The 21,349-nt window shown below is 41.0% G+C and overlaps 1 non-coding gene across 1 annotated transcript; it reads left to right on the forward strand.

Annotated features, from left to right (window-relative positions):
- Positions 1–1,979: 1,979 nt before the first annotated feature.
- On the forward strand, positions 1,980–2,051 carry TRNAP-UGG (transfer RNA proline (anticodon UGG)). Its single transcript has one exon. It is a non-coding gene; the product is annotated as a tRNA-Pro (tRNA).
- The last annotated feature ends 19,298 nt before the right edge of the window (positions 2,052–21,349 follow it).

Below are 21,349 nucleotides of genomic sequence, written 5' to 3' on the forward strand. Positions count from 1 at the left end.
CCCAGTGTTACAAACAGTAAGACTAAAGAGCTCAACTATTTATTGAGGGAGGGAGAGATGTTTGCAAGTGGGCTGTCATTTCTAGAGAAACTGCTGCTATTATCACAAAGCCTTTTTTTTTTTTTTTTGCTTATATACTGTTTACAATTTTGTGATAAAAGAAAGAACGTACAGGTGGTACAGTAGTTCAGAAGAAGTCACATGGAATACACAAAATCCTAGAGATACTGGTTTTGCAAAAAAGAAACTTTTAGGCTAGACATCTACCATTTTTTAGTTCAAAGTGGGCAAGGGCCTTGGGAAAACAAGAAGGAGCATTCTGGATTGAATAATGAGGTTAAGTGACAGGGGGATATTTAATAATAAAATGCCCAGAAGTCTTGGAGCACACTCCAGGCTTCTGGGGAGTTGTTTGATCTTTATTACCAGTATTGCAGTATTATAAGTCTTCAAATAAAGACCTGCCTGGAACACTTTCCTCAATATCATATGAATGATCTTGGATAAAGAGGCTTTGGACTCAAAGTAGAGATCATCGGCCATATACAACTAAGCTGAAAGCATCCCAGTGAGAGAACAGATCTAACTTCAGCTCTTTCCTCAGCAACTCAACCCTTTCTATTTTGTATTATCCAGGACTTCCTCTTATTTTCCAGTTCACCGGTGGCACATTTTGATGATTTCCAGGGCTCTTTGACTTTATTCTTTCAAACATCTATATCCACAGCAAGCTTTACCATTATGTCAGTGGGTTCTCGGGAGAAAAGAGTCCGACAGCTTTGTACCATCGCTGCTCTGCCATCCTGACTCCGCTTTTACCTGTAGATTCCTCCAGTCTGGAAAAAAAGTTAGTTCCTTTAAAACTGATGGAGTGTTGAAGTTTCTCCCACCTCTAAAATGTTTTGTGGGAATGATTGTAAAGTGCGGGATGGAGACGGAGTTGTGAACTCAGAACTGAAGGGACAAGCTCAGAAGGTGTGACTTGACAGGAGGAATGAGTCAGCTGGAAAAGGAATGTTGGCAGGGCACTGATCCAACTAGAAGTGAAGTTCAGTTAGCCAGTTCCACTAAAGCCGGGGGCCGCTGGTGGTCCAAGGAGACCTCAATTTGGAGTCATTTTCCATGTGATATATGTTGGAGAGGTGTGATCCTCCGGGGACTTTCCTGGTGAAGGCAAGTAACTTTCATTTAAAGTATCTGTTGGCCAGTGTACCTTGGAGTCGACTACCAGAGTGGGAAGATCCTAGAAACAGAAACGGTTATTCAGACTACAATCCAGTTAACTTTCTCATTGTGACAGCGCTAGACAGTATCCACATGAATGGTTTCAGAAAAAGTGGCATTTAACCCAATGGCCTCTTTCTAGGCAACTCTTAGGGTTTTTATTTTTTGCTTTTTTTGGAGAAGCCCCACAGAAAAAATATCAGTTTGCTTTTATGAAAACAAGAGTCATCACCAAGCTAGTCAGCCATCAGGTGGTGTAGCTCAGCCATAGAGATCGTGCTTCGCACTCATGGGTTTTGTGCTTCAATCTCTGGCACCTTCTCTTCACTTTTTAGCAACCCTCATCCTCTCATCTCTTTTATTATGTTTACCCTTCTCACAAGAAAAGGAAGCCGATGGTCCAACTGATTGCTTTTAGCGTTCTCCCATTTCTGCTTCCTGGGGCTTAGTATATGCCAGGGCAGGGCGTCAGCAAAAGAAAGACAAGAAGGAAGGGAAGGAAAAGGAACCAGTCCTTACCCCAAAGCAAGAAGGATTTTGCCAGAACAACTAGTCCATAAATGCTGGGTTTTAGTCAGCATATCATGGAATATCAGGGTAGAAAAACAAGGACTGAGAGAAAGGAGAAAACTAAATGGCCCAACGAAAATTTTTTAGTTCTTTTAATCATCTAAGCAGTCCTACCTGCTCAGTCAGACTAGAGGAAACCTTAAAGCTCTTTCTCCTGCCCATAAATAAGGAGGCCATAAAGTGCTGGCTCGTTGGTCTAGTGGTATGATTCTCGCTTTGGGTGTGAGAGGTCCCGGGTTCAAACCCCGGACGAGCCCCTGATTTCCTATTATTGGAAACCCTGGTGGTCTAGGGGTTAAGAGCCAAGGCTGCTAATCAAGTGGTCAGCAGTTCAAATCTACCAGGTGTTCCTTGGAAGCCCTAAGTGGCAGTTCTACTCTGTCCAGTAGAGTCGCTATGAGTCGGAAGCGACTCGACGGCAATGGGTTTGGTTTTTTGGTTTAGCCGACAGTGATTAAGAACTCAGCTGCTAACCACAAGATTAACAGTTTGAGTCCACCAGCCTCTCTTTGGAAACCCTATAGCGCAGTTCTGCTCTGTCCTATAGGGACGTTACGAGTCGGAATTGACTCAATCGCAGTGGGTTAAAATGGCTCTTTCTTAGGATCCTTGACAAACCAGTCAGTGGTGGATGCGTGATTAGACGACCTTCAACAACCAAACTACAGCGACCCAGAAACGCGGAGGCACTTAACACCAACATTGAGTAGAATATCCACATTCGAGCGACCAACTCTACCAGCGGCCACAGTGGTTCAGTTCCAGAGGAGATTAGCCTTAATATTTTAAAAGTTTTCTTGTGCGACTCTGGGTTTTTTCAGGCTCGTTAATCTGGTTCATCGTGAAACGACTTTCATTGGAGGTTTTGAAACACCCTCTTGTAGAAAACATCCCACATTGCACATACACCTAGCTGAAATAAAATGCCATGAGAAGTGGCAAGTACCTAATTCAAATTCCTTCCCTTCTACATTTCTTACATTCGCCTACAGAATTCCAGTTTCTTGTCTTTAGAACTTCAAATAAAGTCACATAACATGGTCATTTCACAGCACACCAAGATTTCTGAGGGAGATGCAGCCAAAGGACAATGTAGGGGGGTGAGGAGAGAGAGGGCTGAGAAGGGTAAGAATAGACAGATGCATCTCAATTGCTTTTGTTTCCTAAAATAAACACTCTCCATTGGAAGCCAATTCAAGAAGCTTCTACTTTTTGCCATAGGAGAAATAAGGCACCAAGAAGGGGCTCCAGCTTTCAATCACCTGACCCGGAATCAGAGGCCTTTTCCGTCTGGCCACGGGACCAATACACTAAAGAAGTAGTCCAAATCTGAAGGGGAAGTGTTACCAGGGAGCATTCGGTTTCTATTTTCAAATGTTTAACTTGGAAATTGGGAGAAAACTCAACAACATTCAAAAAGGAATCAAGTAGCAGTTGAAACCACTGAAAACAATTACATAGAATTAATAAACTGTGCAATGATCAGAAATGACCTATTTTTTCAAGGGCACTCCTCTAAGACACTGATAATAATGATGCTTTTGGGTGGAGAAATAAGAGTCAAGAAGAAAACTCTTCAATAAAAGGGTGCAGATGACAGCAAGAGGAGAGGAGCCTCCAAAAGTTGGTACATTCAGACCTTTCCCGTCTCAAAGATAAGATGGCATTGCTTTGAGGAGAAAGGTCTGGAAGCTCAAACAAGAGCACCTCCTGCCAGAAATGCCCGTTTTTTATGCCAGGAAAAGATTTTATTTTAATCTGTTCATAACATAATTTTTAACAATTTCATCCTCTATCAACAAGTAGAAGAATCACATGCAACTAGGGAGTAGGTCCCAAACCTCCCTTGGTAAGTGGTCCAGAGATCTGATGGGTAATTTGGTGGCTTCCAAGTTATTTCAAGTGGGAGAAGTGGGCCAAAATACCTTGGAGGGGCACTTTTCTCATTGAAATCCTAACCCCTCAGATATTTTGCTTAAAAGTCATCCCTGAGTTCTCGTGGTATTGATTCACAAAGGTATCCAAGGCAATTTTGTATGACCCACCCCCGCCTATGCCTGATATATTGGTAGGGTAGGAGAAAAGAGAAATCCACAAATTCCCAAAGTACAGCAATTACAAATTGTCTCAGTTTTCACATAGCCTTTGTTTCTTGAAAGTGCTGAGTTTTTTAGAAATAAACAACACTCTTGTCCCAGAGGAACTATTCTGTCTTACCTCCCCAGAGAGGTTAGTCTTTCCTTCACAGCATAACTTCCCTATTCATTCCCAGATTGACTGTACAGTATTTTCTCCAGGTTTCGCTCAAGACTTACGAACTATCTTGAATCATACTTTGGACGATATGTCCTAATGTACATTAATTCATAAAGATAATTATCCTCTTCCTTTGGATGTGGCGGCAAACAGTGAATAAAGATATGACGAAGGAGGAGAAAGAAACTAAGAAGAAGGAGTGGCTCACATTGGTGAACATGGTACATGTTTAAGAAAGATAAGCACAGAGATGGAGAAGATTAAACCCAGGCTCCTTTGCAAACCCATCATTTTGATACATTCTCATACATCTTCAAATTCTCTCCAGCTCTTTTCTCCTGTTTCCCAAGGCTGCAAGAAAGACGTACAAGACAACGCAGAGAGATAGGAAAAAGAGTTGCATTCGTGTTGCTTCAAGAAAAATAGGTGCAAGTGGGGAAATAAGGAACAAAGGGATAAATTCACAACATTTAGCAAGTATTGAAGACCTCCACATCTATCCGTGCCGTCAGAAAGCTGGCAGTGCTCTGTCTTGGGGTTGTGCTCTGGTTGTTAAAATTTGCAGAGATACAAGGCAAAGACAGAAGGAAGAGAAATGATCCAATGGATGACACCACCTCTTTCAAACAAAATATTCTTGCCAACAAGGAGAATTCAAGGAAAACTATCTGAACACATGAAATATGAAACCAGTTGGCAACATACAACCAAAAAAATGAACCTGTTGCCATCAAGTCTATTCCAACTCATAGAGAACCAGTAGGACAGAGAAGAAAGGCTCCACAAGATTACCAAAGAGCAGCTAGAACATTGCAACTGCCACAAAGAAGCCTAAAAGAGATGCTCAGGAAACACTACATAGGTTTGGGTTGCTCAGTTGGTAGAGCAGTGGGCTTTCAATCTGAGGGTCCAGGTTTCAAGTCTCTGTTCAGGTATTCTTAATTATTTTTCTTACACAGAAGGGCTTCATTTCACCCTAGTTACCTCTCTTAGGAACTCTGCTTCTTCACTCCTCTCATCCCACTTTTTGCTCTACACAAATCTGAAGAAAACAGAATGTGAGTTTTAGTCTTTAGTTCAAATCTTAGAGAAACAACAGCCTGAGACTAGAAGAACTAGATGGTATCCGGCTACAACCAATGACTTCCCTGACAGGGAACACAACAGAGAGTCCCTGAAGATGCAAGAGAGCAGTGGGATGCAGACCTCAAATTCTAGTAAAAAGACCAGACTTAATGGTCTGACTGCAACTAGGAGGACCCCAAAGCTCATGGTCCCCAGACCTTCTGTTAGCCCAAGACAGGAGCCATTCCCAAAGCCAACTCTTCAGACAGGGATTGGACTGGAGTATAAGATAGAAAATGATACTGGTGAAGAATGAGCTTCTTGGATCAAGTAGACACATGAGACTACATGGGCAGCTCCTGTCTGGAGGGGAGATGAGAAGGAAGAGGAGGAGAGAAGCCGGCTGGATGGACATGGTAATACAGGGTAGAGAGAAGGAGTTTGCTGTCTCATTAAGGAGAGAGCAAGTAGGAGTATATAGCAAGGTGTATATAAATTTTTGTATGAGAGACTGACTTGATTTGTAAACTTTCTCTTAAAGCACAATAAATTTTTTTTAACTTGTACAAAATTCAAAACAAATGCATACATTTCTTAGTCTTCCTTTAGTGCAAGAAAGGGCTGAAGCCTTTTCAATGATTTAAAAGCTGTACATGCACCATGAAAAAGTGATTGTGATGAAGAATTTGTTGGAGTAGGGTTGACTCAATCATTTCAAAGTGAGGACAAAGTTATGTAACACTAAAGGGCAAAAGGAGTTGTCTCGAAGTCAGACATTTATAACTGGGGGACTGCCTGTACAAGGTATCTACAACTAACTCATTTTATGTATGTGTATATAATTATATAGTTAGGGAGAAATTAAAGAGAATTTTAAAAAGATATATCATGCAAACATTAATCAAAAGAAAACACGAGTGGCTATATTTATATCAAATAATGAAAACTTCAGAACAAAAAATTAACAGGGACAAAGAGAGACATCAATTAAAGATAAAAGGATCAACCCACCAAAAGCAACAAGAAGTCATCAAATTACAAGGAGGTTCCATTCTAATGACTCCTTCCTATGTCGATTCTGCTATAAGTCAAATATCTCATTTCCTCTCTTTAGTTTTCAGTATTATTGCCTTTTATTATGAATATTTTTATAAATCCAAGCTTTATCTTGGGAGGTTGGAAAAATTACACACAAACTTACAGATGTGATGACAGAAATAAATTATACACTGTATTACCTATTACTAATGATAAGTGGGAAAAAAATCCAGTTCTCTGTTTCATTGTAACACTAAGGTAAGTTGAGACTACCTGAATAGCAGTGTTAAATATGTAGGCACCAAACAGCAGAGGTGCAAAATATGTGAAGAAAAAACTGATCGAATTGAAAGGAGATGTAGACAAATCCACAATTATCGTTGGAGACTTCAACACTGTCTCTAAATTATTGAAAAGCAACTAAACAGAAAATCAGCAAAGATATACAAGGACTAAAAAACTGCATCTGCCAACAGACTTAGTCAACATTTATATAGCACTTCACCAAGCAAGAGCAGAATACACATTCTTTTCAAGTCCCCATGGAGCATGAATCAAGATACAGCATATACTCCGGACCCTCAAACAAACCTTAACAAATTTAAAAGAATTGAATCATACAAAGTGGGTTCTCTGACCACAACGGAATCAAACTAAAAATCAGTCACAGAAACAGAAAACAAATTTTCCAAGTTGGAAACTAATCCACACACTTTTTTATAGGTTAAAGAGAAAGTCTCAAGGATATAAAATGAAAATACAACATGTCAAAATTTGTGGGACACACTAAAGCAGTACTGAGAAAGAATTTTATAGCACTAAATTCATACGGAAAAAAAGAAAAAAGCCTCGTGTCAATTATGTGAACTCTCACTTGAAGAACCTAAAAAAAGAGAGAGAAGACCAAAGTAAACTCAAATCAAGTAGAAGTAAAGAAATACTAAAAATAAGAGCAGAAATAAATTGAAAGTAAACAAAATGGAGAAAAGCAGTGAATCAATAAGTAGGTTCTTCGAAAAGATGAATAAAATTAACAAACCTCTAGATTGACAAAAACAAACAAACCAAAAAAAAAGAAGGAAGGAAAACACAAAGTGTCAGAATCAGGAATGAAACAGGGGATATCATTATAGGCTCTACAGACAACAAATGAATAATAAGGAAATAGTCTAATTTATGCTACACACATAAATTTGACAACTTAATTGAAACAGACCAATTGCTCACAAAACTCAAATGGCCACTACTTACCCAAAATGTATATGTATTGTGAATAGCATTGTATTGAGGATATTTAATTTTCTAACTTTAAAAGTCCTCTACCCCTCCCCGCCCCCCAAAAAATCACCAGGTCCAAAAAGATTAATTAGAATATTCCAACAAATATTTAAAGAATTAACCCAAACTATACACAATCATTTCCAGAAAATAGAAGGGGAGGGAATGCTTCCTAGCTCATTTTTTGAAGCCAGTATTACTGTCCCCACATGACCCTTTCAATTTTTCCTACCGTGTTCTTAAAGTGCCTGGAGAGAACAAGTGGATAACAGGAAAAAGAGCTAACACATGAAATGACCACATTACCTCTGTTAATAAAATGGGTCCTAAAACAAATAAATAATTGACCCCATGAATACAACCAACCTGAGGCTAATCAGACTTGGAAGCCAGACAATCTCTCTCCTGACTACCTGCTATGGATATTTACATCAGAGAAGAAAATTGAGAAGTAATGACATCCCAGATGGGAGCGCTGGGAGCAAACATCAAATTCTGTGTCTTCCCAAAGATACTTTGATTCAACAGGAATACATACAGAGATAGAGACATTTTTCAAACCAAAAAGCATTAGAAATTTACCAGCAGTGGAATGGAAATTCCTAGAAGTTTACTGGTCATAAGAAGCAGATGTGATAAGATTGACCATGAAGGAACAGAGACAGAGACTGTTCTTTACAAAGGAAGCTTTCATCATACCTGTGATCCAGTCACCTTTTATCTGTAGTTGTTGTTGTTGTTTTGTTGTTGTTGTTAGGTGCCGTCCAGTCGGTTCTGACTCATAGCGACCCTATACACAACAAAGCGAAACACTGCCCAGTCCTGCCCCGTCCTTACAATTGTTGTTATGCTTGAACCCATTGTTGCAGCCACTGTGTCAATCCACCTCGTCGAGGGTCTTCCTCTTTTCCAATGATCCTGTACTTTGCCAAGCATGGTGCCCTTCTCCAAAGACTGATCCCTCCTGACAACATGTCCAAAGTATGTAAGACGCAGTCTCGCCATCCTTCCTTCTAAGGAGCATTCTGGTTGTACTTCCTCCAAGACAGATTTATTCTCGCTTCTGGCAGTCCATGGTATATTCAATATTCTTCACCAACACCACAATTCAAAGGCATCAATTCTTCTTTGGTCTTCCTTCTTCATTGTTCAGCTTTCACATGCATATGATGCAATTGAAAATACCATGGCGTGAGTCAGGTGCACCTTAGTCTTCAAGGTGACATCTTTGCTTTTCAACACTTTAAAGAGGTCCTTTGGAGAAGATGTACCCAATGCAATGTGTCTTTTGATTTCCTGACTGCTGCTTCTGTGGCTGTTTGACTGTGGATCCAAGTAAAATGAAATCCTTGACAACTTCATTCTTTTCTCCATTTATCATGATGTTGCTCATTGGTTCAGTTGTGAGGATTTTTGTTTTATGTTGAGCTGCAATCCAAACTGAAGGCTGTGGTCTTTGATCTTCATTAATAAGTGCTTCAAGTCCTCCTCACTTTCAGCAAGCAAGGTCGTGTCATCTGCATAATGCAGGTTGTTAATGAGTCTTCCTCCAATCCTGATGCCCCGTTCTTCTTCATATAGCCCAGCTTCTCATATTATTTCCTTGCATGCAGATTGAATAGGTATGGTGAAAAGATAAAACCCTGACGCATACCTTTCCTGACTTTAAACCAATCAATATTCCCTTGTTCTGCCCGAACAACTGCCTCTTGATCTATGTAAAGGTTCCTCATGAGCACAATTAAGTGTTCTGGAATTCCCATTCTTCTCAATGTTAACCATAATTTGTTACGATCCACACAGTCAAATGCCTTTGCTTAGTCAATAAAACACAGGTAAACATCCTTCTGTTATTCTCTGCTTTCAGCCAGGATCCATCTGACATCAGCCATGGTATCCCTGGTTCCACATCCTCTTCTGAAACCAGCCTGGGTTTCTGGCTGTTCCTTGCCGATACACTGCTACAGCCGGTTTTGAATGCTCTTCAGCAAAATTTTGCTCGCGTGTGATATTATGGATAGTGTTCTGTAATTTCCACATTCAGTTGGATCACCTTTCTTGGGAATAGGCATAAATATGGATCTCTTCCAGTCAGTTGGCCAGGAAGCTGTCTTCCATATTTCTTGGCATAGATGAGTGAGCACTTCCAGCGCTGCACCTGTTTGTTGAAACATCTCAATTGATATTCCATCAACTCCTGGAGCCTTGTTTTTCGCCAATGCCTTCAAAGCAGCTTGGACATCTTCCTTCAGTACCATTGGTTCCTGATCATATGCTACCCGTTGAAATGGTTGAACATCGACTAATTCTTTGTGGTAAAATGACTCTGTGTATTCCTTCTATTGTCTTTTGATGCTTCCTGCTTCATTTAATATTTTCCCCATAGAATCCTTCACTATTGCAACTTGAGGCTTCAATTTTTTCTTCATTTCTTTCAGCTTGAGAAAGGCCGAGCATGTTCTTCCCTTTTGGTTTTCCATCTCCAGCTCTTTGCACATGTCATTATAATACTTTACTTCGTCTTCTTGAGAGGCCCTTTGAAATCTTCTGTTCAGTTCTTTTACTTCATCAATTCTTCCTTTTGCTTTAGCTCCTCGATATTCAAGAGCAAGTTTCAGAGTCTCCTCTGACATCCATCTTGGTCTTTTCTTTCTTTCCTGTCTTTTCAATGACCTCTTGCTTTCTTCATGTATGATGTCCTTGATCTCATTCCACAACTTGTCCAGTCCTTGGTCACCAGTGTTCAATGTGTCAAATCTATTCTTCAGATGGTCTTTAAATTCAGGTGGGATATACTCAAGGTCATATTTTGGCTCTCGTGGACTTGCTCTGATTTTCTTCAGTATCAGCTTGAACTTGCATATGAGCAATTGATGGTTCTTGGCCCCTGGCCTTGTTCTGACTGATGACATTGAGCTTTTCCATCTTCTCTTTCCACAGATGTAGTCAGTTTGATATCTGTGTGTCCCATTCAGCAAGGTCCATGTGTATAGTCGCCATTTATGTTGGTGAAAGAAGGTATTTGCAATGAAAAATTTGTTGGTCTTGCAAAATCTATCATTTGCTTTCTGGCATTGTTTCTATCACCAGGGCCATATTTTCCAACTACTGATCCTTCTTTGTTTCCAACTTTTGAATTCCGATTGCCAGTAATTATCAGTGCATCTTGATTGCATGTTCGATCAATTTCAGACTGTAGCAGCTGATAAAAATCTTCTATTTCTTCATCTTTGGCCCTAGTGTTTGGTGCATAAATTTGAATAATAGTCCTATTAACTAGTCTTCCTTGTAGGCATATGGATAGTATCCTATCATTGACAGCATTGTACTTCCAGACAGATCTTAAAATGTTCTTTTTGATGATGAATGCAACACCATTCCTCTTCAAGTTGTCAGTCCCAGCATAGGAGACTATAGGATTGTCTGATTCAAAATGGCCAATATCAGTCCATTTCAGCTCACTAATGCGTAGGATATCAATGTTTATTCGTTCCATTTCATTTTTGACCATTTCCCATTTTCCTAGATTCATACTTCATACATTCCAGGTTCTGATTATTAATGGATGTTTGCCGCTGTTTTTTCTGATTTTGAGTCTTGCCACATCAGCAAAATTATTTGTAGTAGTGCCCCACTAACAGTGGTGTCCTAAGTCAATTCTTATGTAAGCTGAATATCTTTTTTTTTTTTTGCTTTTCTTAGTTTTCATTAATGTTGCCTTTAATTTTCAATATTTTTACAAGTTTATCCTTTATTTTGCATGGTTGGCATGAGAATAATAACATAAACAACATTGTATGTAGGGCATATTAAGAACGACAAGATGTACAAAAAATGCGGATGTTAAGTGCGGTTCATCGTAACTCAAATATGGTGTAAGTGGGATACTGCCTGTATGTATTTCCCATTTTGACAGAAAAGCTTTTCCCTGCTTCTTCACATGGGTCTACCTCCTTTTGTTGTTAACTCTGGTTTCCAGTAAATATTTTATTTCAAGATTTAAATTAAGGAGGAAAATGGAGTTAGTGAGGTAGTAAAGGAAAATTGATATTATGGAATATCGGCTGAAGATGTGTTGATTCTAGTTATTTCTTCTCCTTTCGTATTAGGAAAGCTTCTAATCCCCTGACTGCGTTACCTTACCCAGAGTCCTAGCCAAGCGCTCATCTAAAAAGACTCGGGACCTACAGCCGTCCATCGCTGAATTTTGGGCCAAGCTCCGATAGAGAAATCGGTGGGCATTAAGATAGGCTTTTCTGCTTTTGCTCCATTGTTTGGCCCAGAAAACACAATGCACTAAAGAAAACTGTCTGCAGAAGCCTTTCCCCATCTCTTTTTCTGCCTTTCTGTCTTTTTAATAACACTACAAATGAGAGCCAGGGTGAACCACCAGTTAACGTGCAGGCTTTTGCGTCAAGATGTTGCAAGTGATTCCTTTGGGATCACGCTCTTCATTTCTCCCCTTTCTTAACATCTTCCTTAGGTTGTCACAGTCTCCTTAAGGGATGTAGAGGCTCACAGCCTGTGAATGGAAGAGCATTGAAGGAATGCACCGGGTTATGTTTTTACCTTCTATGTATGCAGGAATGGTATTGAAAATATTAGGAGAACTACATCTGCATTCCTTCGGGCGGGGGAGCACTAGAAAACGGGTGCCACGGAGTGGATTCCGACGCATAGTGACAGTATGAGACAGGATAGAACTGCTCCGTAGTGTTTCCGAGAATCTGCCCGTGGCTTTTTGGTTGATAGCCAAGTTCTCAACTCCTGGACGACCCCGGGGCTCAATTCCTTAAAGAATGAGTTTAAACCGTGTTGAAATAGAGGAAAACTCTGAAGGTGCTGGGGATGGATCTCTACACCTCTTACATGCAAGGCACGCGTTCTACCAGTAAGCTAAGCCCTCCTTCTGGAGAAGTTTTTGCTAAACTTTATTTACACTTAGTTCTACTACACTCCTAAAGCCTTGGAATGCAACTGTTATATTAAAAAAGCTATGATCATAATTATGCAAAGGGAAACAAAACTGCTAAAACCGGAGATTGCTCCAGGGACCTTCAGATCTTCAGTCTAACGCTCTACCGACCGAGCTATTCCCGCTGCCTGGGGATGCCATTTTACTTATGCACCGAAGTATTGTTTATACGACTCCTACGTTTATAAGTACAAATCCTCGTCACTATTATCTACGGACAAATCTGAAATTACGTAAGGTCTATTGCCATCCGTGTCTGAAAAATGTGATCCAATTTTTGGAGACCGTTGATGGGATAGTAGAGGAGGAGTGCAAAGAAGGGAAAGTAAAACAGTAAGATTCTTATCTGCTTGGTAACCTCAGGCTGTCCCACACTCCAAACACTACTCAGAAAACTAAGGAAATTCCAAATGAAATGATGGAGCACGTTCGTTCTTTGTCTCCTCTTTCAGTCCATCTTTTCCTGTCTTACTTTTCAATGGCACTGCGAAGGGGAACAGAGGATTACCGAACAAATTAGCGTGGTGAAGGGCTTCTAGCTTTGGAGTAGAAATGGGAAAACAGTTAATGTTTATTTCCATACGACTACGCAAATCGTGTGAGTTTATTGTGACCAGGCGGAGGTGAAGCCTCTCCTCAGCTGCGTCTGGGGGTCGGGGTGGGCATCGGGAAGTTATTCCTTATGTTCGCAACCAGGGAACAGAGGAGCTCCCGCATCACCCACCTGGAAATCGAGTCATGGTTCTGTGTGTTGTGCCTAAATGTATGCGTTTGCGAGAGAGCTTCCTTGTTGTAGAAATAGATCTCCCAGTTTTTGCTGCATGTGTGGACGGTCTTATTTCCCAGATCCCAGAGCCTGCGTCAGTTTGCAAATGACCCATTCCTTGCTGTGGTCCCCAAACCCTGAGAGGACACATCCCGCCAGCTCTCAACCCACCAAAGCGATCTGGTCGAGGTCCTTGGATCTTCCCTCCCTTGTCGGCCTACCCTGCTGATCCCCTCAGGCGTTTCAGTCCCGGCGTGTCCTAGGGGCCAGGGGCTCTGTAGCTTCACCTCGACTTCCACCGCTCTTCTACAGTCCCATGCCGGACATTCTCCGGGGAGCAGGGCTGCGGTCTTATTCACAGCTATCCAACCCCGCCTTCTGAGCCTCCCGGGGATGCAACCGCGGGCAGGGGCGGGGGTTACCGCAGGGTGCAAGGGCCGGGTTAGAGACCAGAAGAAGTTACATTGTTTGCGAGCGGATGACCTACTGCGCTTGAAACCAGCCTTGAGTGAGTAAGGTACAGCGGGGTTTCCCTGGAGCCCAAGGACTCTTAACTTTAGGAGATTTTACCTGGATCTAGGAAACCAGTGTGGCCAGCCGGCCTCCCTTCTCCTGCGCCTTCCCCCAAGAGGCTCTACACCTCTGGTTTTCTGATTAGTCATTATAGCGCTCCCTTTTGGCATTCCGGGATTCTAAGGAGCCATGGTTTTTTTGTTTTGTTTTGTTTTGTTTTTAATGGTTTTATGACGGCACTCGGTGGGTATGGTTTTGAGGGAGACTCAGCAGCTGAATTCAACCCTCCCAGCCTTCTCGTCTCGTCCGTTCCGTCCCCTCCAAAACACTGCTTGCTGTCAGTGCAAGTGACGATCACTTGTCAGTGAGAGACTCAGTGAAATTCCTTTGTTAGAGACCCTCATTAGGGCGTCCGAACGAAGATTCTAAGTTATAAAAGATGAGCCACGGAACGGCGAGGTTTGTTTTTAGAAAAGTGCATCCCATTTGGAACGATTGGGCTGCCTCGACACTTGCTGAGGGTTATCTTGGACTAATTGCATTTTTGGCGCTGACACTCAAGCGGCTCGATACTCTGAATGCGTTATTAGTTCTACAGCACATGTGAATAAGCAAAACGTCTGCTTGTTGTTTGTCCACATTCTCACCGCAAACTGATCTGGATAGTGTAAATTTTGCACCAAGAATATTTCGCCTAATCAGAAAAGAAAAGAAACAGCATTAAGCCTCACGTTTGTAAAAGCCCTATAGCTTGGCTGGTTAAAAGTCTTGTAAATAATAGATAATGGGTTCGAGTCCTAGTGGGAGCTTGCTTTTTTTCCTCTCCATGGAAAACCAATCTCCTTTCTATCCTCCCTACCCCGAAATTCTCTACCCCACTTACTGCACTCTAAGTTCTGATTGTACTGATCAAAAGCAGTTGTGGCTGCAGAATTCTCACTCCCAAAACAAAAGTGATATGCCCTAAGTAACTTTTCATGGAAATGTTTCCATTAAATTATTCCAGTTCTTTTTCTGCAACATATCTTCATGGAGTTTCTACTACGTGATATGCACAGATTCCAAACTCACACAGCTGCAGCTAGCAAAATATTGTTTGCATTTATCCTCCCATTCAGCAAGCCTTTTGTTAGCAATCAATTCCAAATAAACATGGGTAAAAATACAAAATGAAATATGATAGTAGCTAATCTTTTTAAATTGTATAATAGAAAAAGCCTAAAAATAAGCCACATGTCCATTAATTGGAAGCTATTTGAATAATCTATGGTATATACATACAGCTGTGTAATGGATTCAGCTGTGTCCCCCTCAGAAAGATATCTTGAAGCTCTAACTCCCAATATCTGAGAATGTCACCTTGTTTGGAAATAGCTTCTTGAACATGTTATCAGCTAACTTGACATAATATCATATTGGGGTAGTGTGGGCCCAAATCCCATTTGAATGGTATTCTTATAAAAGAGGGGACAAGACAGAGACACACATAGAGGGAAAACGGCCACGAAGTTATACTGCAGGTGCAATCCAAGGGCCACCTGGATTTACCAGAACCTGGAAGAAACAAAAAAGCATCTTCCCCTAGAGCCTGCATAAAATCATAGCCCTGCTGTTACAGTGGATAAGTGCTCAGCTGCTAACCAGGAGTTAGGTGGTTGGAAGCCATCAGCCACTGTGGGGAGAAAGATGTGTCAGTCTGCTTCCATAAAGATTAATCCCCCCATTGGAGTCAAGTGGATTCCGACTCACAGTGACCCGATAGGACAGACTAGAACTGCCCCACAGAGTTTCCAAGGCTGTGAGCATTCATGGACGCAAACTGCCACATCTTTCTCTAGCTGAGCTCCTGTTCCATTCCAACAAGCAGCCACTGTGCCACCAGGGTTCCCTCTGTAAGGGTTATAGCCTTGGAAACTCTATGGGGCATTTCTACTCTGTCCTATAGGGTTCTTGTGAGTCAGAATCGACTTGGTGGCAACAAGTTTTTTGACAACCTGAATTTGGACTACTAGAATTTAGAACTGTGAAGTCAGGGGCAGAAAAATATTAAAAGGTAATATAATAAACACAAAGACATAAAGGTCATACATACTATAAAGGGTGTATTTCAGTGACACCAAAGCTTGGGAATAATAGCCTGAGAACTTTATAAAAATATGGATTCCTTGGTCCACTTCCCCGTTCCTGATTGCATTGAAATAAGATGGGGTCATAAATTAATATACTTTAGAATTGTCCCCCGGTAATTTTTACCATCAGATAGGTTTAGAACTACTGGCATAGAAATTTGAATGGGGAATAAGGAGCCTGGGGAACCTTCACCCAGGAAGAGGAGCAGTAGACACAAAGAAAGTGGGAGGGGAAAGATGGCTAGGAGGGGCAGAATGCTATGTCCACTGATAAAGAGGGGCTGCAGATGCTGGGAAGAAACATAGATGGTTGAGGCACAGGTTAAAAAAAAGGAAGAAGAAAAGAAGTGGGTGGGAGAGGGCTTGTACCTGGGTCTCTGTGGATGCAAAGGATTCTGCACCATCAAGGAGATAGATCATTTCTGAGCTTTCCATCTCTCTTGTGCTTCCTTGAAGTTAACAAGTAGTAAGAAGGCTCTCTCTAAGGAAAATGGACTTAGATCATTTGTTCTGCAGAAAACACCAGCTCGTTTCATGCACAGCTTTGGCTATGAGAGTTCAGAGACGGTCTTGCCATTGCAGGATAGACAAACTGCACACTTTGAATGGCATACATGAGATTGTTTTTGTTTGCAGCACAGAAGCTCCGATCTTGGGGACTTCTGAGAGAACCGAAAGAAATTCTATTGGTGGTGGTAGGGAGCAATGTCGAATGTAGAAGGGGGATCTGCCTGAAGATTTTGCCTTGAGTTTATCAAATATTAGTGCATTGTGCTTACAAAGCAAGGCAAATAACAGAAAGAATACTTAGAGAATAAAACCAAAAAGCCAAATCCTTTGCCCTCGAGTTGATTCCTACTCATACCCACCTTATAGGACAAAGTAGAACTGCCACACAGAACATCCAAGAAGAGCCTGATGGATTTGAACTGTTGACCTTTTCGTTAGCAGCCAAAGCTCTTAACCACTAAGCCACCAGGGTTTTCACCATGGAGTATTTGACAGTAATTGTCAGGAAAAGTTGAATCCCTGAGCTAGGTTAGCGCAGTTGATGTGCCTCAGACTCTGTGAGGGTCCAGATTTCAAAGCCAGTTTTAGGCTTAATAACCACATTTCCAACTTTTCATTACAGGCCATTTGAAACCTAGAATTCTCCAGAGAAGCTTATTCCATCATTTAGAGTGGGCTATTTTATTTCTCACATCTTTTTCTTGGCCATCAGCTACCAGTCCGAGAGCAAGACTGTGAGCCAGGAAAACCAGGGTCACTATAATGTCGATAACAACTCTTTATACAATATTTCTAGTGGTTTGCTGTCACTGACATAATGCAAACTATTGACCAAATCTAGTATGATGACAATTATTGGGACATAGGTTTGCTCGTGGTCTTCTTGAGATTCTGCCCATTTTTAGTTTTCTTTAATGTTAACTGCTGATCTTTGAGGAACCTTGGTGGTGTACTGGTTAGGCACTTTGTGGTGCAAACCACCAGCCATTCCAATGGAGAAAGATGGGGCAATTGGCTTCCATAAAGATTTACAGCCTTAGAAACCCTATGGGGCAGTTCTACTCTGCCCTATAGGATCACTATGAGTGGGAATGCACTGGACCGCAACAGGTTTAATGTTCATGGAATCAACTCAACCTCAATGGCTAAGGGTTTGGTTTCAGTTGTTGGTTTGTTTCCTGATCTGTGCCAGAAGATACAACCTAAACTCCACCCCTCCCCTCCAGCAACATCTCTAGAGCCAACCACTGGAAGTCAATTCAAGAAGCTTCCACTTCTTGCCCAACAATAAACAAGGGACCAAGTATGGACTGGGAACTTCTATCTTCTGATATGGAATCAGAGGCCTATCCATCAGGCCTCGGGACCAATACACTAAAAAGTAATCAAAATCTGAAAGTGAAAGAGTTGCTAGGAAGCCTTCAGTTCCTGTTTTCAAATTATTAACCTTGCAATTGAAAAAAATTTAACAACATTCAAAAAAGAAATCAAATATCACCTGAAAGCTCTGAACATAATTACTTAGAATTAATAAACTGTGAGATTGTGAGATACTCAGAAGTGACATATTTCTTCGAGGGCTCACTGGTCTAAGTCACTGATAATAATGATGCATCTGGGTAGAGAAATATGAGTCAAGAACTAAATCTGCAATAAACGAGAGCAGATTGCAGCACGAGAGGGAACACCATACGTTGGTTCATTCAAACATTTCCTGTCTCAAAGATAACATGGTACTGCTCCAGGGAGCAAAGTTTGAAAGCTCAAAGAGGAGCTCCCTTTGTCAGAAATGCCAGCTTTTAACATCAGGAAAATCTTTTATTAGAATCCATTCATAACATAGGTATTAACAAGTTGACTCTCTACCAACAAGGAGAAGAATCACCTGATATGCAGGTGACCCACGGTTGTGGGTCCCAAATCTCCATGTGAGAGTGCTCCTGATGTCTTTAGGTGAAGTTTGGAGATTTCCAAGCTACTTTTTTCAAGTAGGGAGAAGAGAGCCAAAATAGCTTGGGGGGACACTTGTGTCATCGAAATGCTAATCTCCCAGGTATTTTCCTTAGAATTTTTCTCTAACTTCCTTGTGGATTGAAGACAAACCAATCCAAGGTAATTTTGTGTGACCGGCCACCAACTATGTATTACATATTCATAAGGTATTATGTATTACATATTCAAAACTTCCTAAAGAATTTGCATTATATGTTCAGAAATTCCTAAAGAAAAGCAATTACATATTCTCGGTTTTCACATATTCTCAGTTTCTTGGAAGTGCTGGATTAATTAGGAGAAATAAACAATAGTCTTATCCCATGCCCTGTGGCATCTTTCCTCCCTAGACAGCTTAGTCTTTCCTTCATCCCAAAACTTCTCTTTTGTTCCTGGATTATCTGTATAGCATTTTTCCAGGTTTAGGTCGAAGTCACAAACTATTTTAGATCACATTATGGATGAATATCCTAATGTACAAACTTCATCAAGAGAATTATCCTATTCCTTTGGATGTGAGCAATAAACAGTGAATAAGGCATAAAAAAGGAAGAGAAGAAGGAGAAGGAAGAGAAGAGGGATTAGAAAGAAAATGAAAAGTAGGAGTGACTCACTCATGGTAGACATGTTGCATCATTAAGAAAAGCAAGCATAGAAATGCAGAAGATTAAACCACCACCCCCCAAAAAGGGAGGTAAGGTTGTGTGATCATTAAGATTGTGTGTCAACTCAGCTGGACCATGATTCTCAGTGGTTTGGCAGTTATGATGTAGTTTGGCAGTTGTATGATGATGTGATCACTTCCATGATGAGATTTGATATGTGATCACCTCCATGTTGGGATCTGCTGTGAGTAGCCAATCAGTTGAAAAAGGATTTCCTTGAGGGTGTGGCCTGCATCCAGTATAGGTGGACTCTTTGGCAAGGATCTTAAGCTTTTGCTTGTTCTGGAACCTGCAGCTGGCTTCTGTTCCTCTGACTTCTGTTTCTTCGGACTTGAGCTAGCAGCTTACCTGCCATCTTGCCTACTGATCTTTGGATTTGTCAATCTTCAAAGCCTGTGAGCAAGAGCCCTGCTGTCTGGCCTACTAATCTTGGCTGTGCCAGCCCATGGTACGTGAATTGGGGAAGTCTCCACACCGACCCAGAGATATTGGACATTCCAGCCTGTTCAACCCCATGAGCCATTTCCTTGATATGACTACCTCTCTCTCTCTCTATATATGTGTTTACATGCTTGACTGGTCTTGCTTCTGTAGAGAACCCAGCCTAAGACAGCTTGCTACACTTAATTTGAATGGGTAATATGACGACACACTGTGATTTATATATACATATAGATGTACATATATATTGTTTTACCACTAAAAAAAAATCTATGCAAAGAGATACACTCAAAAACTCTATAAATTAACATGGATTTTTAAAAAGTTCAAGTCATCTGTAAAGAGACAGCAAAAAAGAAGTAAAAAAGAGAGAGAAAGTACAAACAGAAAACAAAAAAACAAAATGCCAAACGCAAGCTCTGGAAGAATCAACAATTACATTGAATGTAAAAGGTCTAAATAAACCAATTAAAACACAGAAATTGGCAAGTGGATTGTAAAATATGACTATAGGCCATCCCAGGTTATGACACAGATCACTTCCTGACGGTGTCTGTAAGTCGAATTTGTAGGTAAGTCAAAACAGGTTGCATATGGGTCTTATTTAGCTTTCCTTTAGTGAAAAAAGACTGGAAGTCTTTTCAATGATTTAAAAGCTGTGCGCACAGCATGTAAAAGAGATTGTCATGAAGAATTTGTTGGAGTAGGCTGGGTTCAATCATGAAAGTGTGGGTGAATTTCTGGTTTTCCAATTTGATAATGTTCATATGTACTGGTCATTGTGAAACATTCCTTGGACTCGAACAGACATGGCTGTGGCAGCACATTTTGTCCATTTTTCTGCTTTTATCTATTCTATAATATTCCTTGGAGTTGGATACACATGGATCTGGCGGCATGCTTGTCCATTTCCTACTTTTGTCTCTTTGAATATATGCCAAATAAAACACTCTTTTTGCTTTACTAAACTTGTGGTGTTTTTACCCTAGAACACAGATCACCTATACTTTTACAGTGGACTTCTATACTGCTTACATCTGGTTCTTGGAAGAGTGAAGAATCAGGAAAGCCAAGGTTGCCATAAAAGAAGAGTCCCTTACAAGAGTCAAACAGAAATAAAGCAGTGTCTTAGGAAAGAAGAATGCACATGGGAGGGCAATGAAGAAAGTGGGGAGTCGCATGATTTCCTCCAGGGAGGAAGAGGAATGGTCTATTAGCCACAAAGCAGTGTCTTTCAGACCATAAACCTACCTAATGCCAAGAAGATTTTAAATCACAATTCCCTCATGTTATAGGCTTAACAACTTGGTCCTAGACCAGAAGATTGGCCTAATCACAAGGTGGTGTCTGGAGAGACAGCAGGGTCCAGGGTTCCAAATCTTTCTGTGAGGACAAAGATCACCATTACAGTCTCAGGAAATGGACACACAAAGAGAGAGTGGAGGGAGGGAGCAGGCTGTCGCATTAGGCAGAGAGCAATTGGGCATATGTAGCAAGGTGTATATTAGTTTTTGTGTGAGAGACTGACTTGACTTGTAAACTTTCACTTAAAGCAAAATAAAAATTTTTAAAAAGTAGAGTCTCTGTTTTGAAACTTGCAGTCTCTTTTAGCTTGGATTTTGAGTTGAGGGCCACTGCGCTGTCTTACTTATCTAGTGCTGCTATAACAGAAATATCAGAAGCGAACAGTATTAATAAACAGAGGCTATAAGTTCAAATTCAGGACCCTAGCTCTAGAGGATGGCTTCCTCTTGTCAGCTCTGGAGGAAATTCCTTTTCTCTTCAGCCTTTGTTTCCTGGTTCATTGCAGATCTCCATGTGGCATGGTGTGTATCTTCTCCCACCTTTGCTGGCTGAATTGCCCCTTTTATATCTAGTAAAGGATTGACTCAAGACACCCAACGCTAGTCCTTCCTCATGAACACAA

The sequence above is a fragment of the Elephas maximus genome, chromosome 1 (genome assembly GCF_024166365.1).
Source record: "Elephas maximus indicus isolate mEleMax1 chromosome 1, mEleMax1 primary haplotype, whole genome shotgun sequence".
Classification (NCBI taxonomy): Eukaryota; Metazoa; Chordata; class Mammalia; order Proboscidea; family Elephantidae; genus Elephas; species Elephas maximus.